Source organism: Condylura cristata, unplaced genomic scaffold (assembly GCF_000260355.1).
Source record: "Condylura cristata isolate star-nosed mole 26May11 unplaced genomic scaffold, ConCri1.0 scaffold00040, whole genome shotgun sequence".
Taxonomy (NCBI): Eukaryota; Metazoa; Chordata; class Mammalia; order Eulipotyphla; family Talpidae; genus Condylura; species Condylura cristata.
This window is the reverse complement of record NW_004567141.1, coordinates 1,742,111-1,744,310: the sequence shown is the minus strand read 5'-3', so window position 1 is coordinate 1,744,310 and position 2,200 is coordinate 1,742,111.

Genomic DNA, 2,200 nt, shown 5'->3' with positions numbered 1-2,200 from the left:
GGTGCGGTGCGGTGCGGTGCGGTGTGGTGTGGTGTGGTGTGGTGTGTAAGGCAGTGTTCTGTATGTCAGGTCCAGGAGCATAAATGAGGCAGAAGAGACTTCTGTCCTCAGGGTCCTCTTGCTCCAACTGACCTTGCATCTTCTCAACCCCCAGCCTGCTCCTGCCTCTGCGCCTGCCTCAGGAAAAGACACCTCCTTCCACATAGATCCCACCCAGAAACAAGTCAGCTTTCATGCCTCCTCCTCAGCCAAATTCCCACACTCCCTTGATTCTCCACCCAAACATCCTCTGACTCCCCCCCAGCCACCCAGCCCTGCACACCACTACTTCTTGCCTAGACACAGCGGCAGCTTCCAGAGAGGGCCCTGGCTTTGCCCTCTCCAGTCCTTTCTCCTGCCTGTAGCCTGGCTACCCTCTGACGTAAAACCCTCGGGGGCTCCCCAGTGCTCTCAGCGTGTTAAGGCCAGACACAGTACACCTCACTTAGCTCACCTCTCAATGCCTCCCCGCACCTGCACCCTCTAAATTCCAGCCACACTCAGTTTACTTAGTCCCCTCAACTCACTAGGGCTTCTTTCCCTCCTGCTCTGACCTCCGCCAGGGCCATCCCCAGCCCCACCCTGGCCAAGCTGATTCACCCCTACCTTCCCGCTATCCTTCCATCTCAGCCTAAACGGTTTTTCCTCCAGGAAACCTTGCTCAACTCCTTAGCTGGGGTGGGGCATCCCTAATGAGCCATCTACATTGTGCTCACCCCCTTCTCCACATGTCCACTAACTGGCTCTCTGGACACTGCACTTTCCCTGGACACCTTCTCCAAATTCACGGCTCTGCCCCATACTGTTGACTGACATTCCCTTATTCTAGTACAAGTCCTCTAGAATTCCCAGCTCATTTACTTAACACCTCTACCTGGCACACCACTGCTAGGATTCGTCTTGTTGCAAGGCATAAAATTCCATTTAAACTGTTTTAAGCTAAAGCAGGTCTCTGTTGACTAGAGTACCTAGACAGTGGAGGGAGATCTCAGGTTCCGTCACTGATGCACCGAGACCTCACTGCGGGCTTTGCTCCTAGAACTAGACGGACCCTACCCAAACTCTCCCAACCAGGCACTAGGAAAGTAGGTCAGGTATGGGAAATGGAGGCTGTCAAAAAGAGGGATGGAACATACACAAGAACGCACACTTCAAGCACAGCATGGATTAAAGCGGATTCTACACATTGCTGTCAGACCTGAGTCTTTCACTCCAGGCCCCGTTTCCACGCTTTGCACCTTTGTCCACCCAGCTGTTCACCAAGTACTAGGAATCGTCCTAGACTTCTACTCTCACTGCCTCCTGCAGACAGGCATCATTTTTCAGTTTTTCCTCGTCCGTGCTCACCCCCTCCTCTCCACCCTCATTGCCTTAACTCAGACTCTCCTAACTGACTCATTTACCCTCTTCATGCCTCTGTAAAAAAGCTGGGAACACAATGACCACAGAAGCACAAATGCCTGAGTCTTGCAGCTAATTCTCTAGTAGCTTCCATCAGAGGAACTGTGCTCCCTCAGAGTGTATTTGAGTTTGTTGCCAAACCTGTTTATATCAGTAGTACTTGTCCTTATAACCTGTCATTTCATTAAAGATTCCATAAATCAATAAAATGTGGGTGTAGAAAAAAAGCTGTTATCTTTATACAAGTCAAATTGCCAATTTAAATTCTTTTCAGAGACTCCCTGAGGGAGAATCACTGAAGATCACTGTAGTTGATGTAGGAGTAGCTGAGGCAACTGGGGGCAGGAGGGAGGGGGGACTCATAAAAATCTGTAAGTATCTATCATTTGAATTGCCTCACAAGTATCTTTATATTTTCTATTAAAAAAAAAAACTGGCCCTCCTTGGTGGCACAAGGGTTTTAACATGCAGAGCTCTGAAGCTATCCACAGTCACTGCAGCAAGAGTTCGATCCCCAGCCAGGAAGGTGACCCACTTGGCGTGGCAGACCTCTCCTGTCTCCCTGCGACTCCCCTCAGCAGTGTGTTTCAGTAGATCCCCCTGTTCTGCTCCCCAGTCTGTCTGGTGAATCCTCTCATCTCCCTCACCTCTGGCCTACACCCCAGCTCTTTTATGCATAAATGAATAAATCTTTTTTTTTTTTTTAAAGATTTATTTATTTATTCATACAGAACTGGGGTACAGGCCAGAGGCTCAGGGA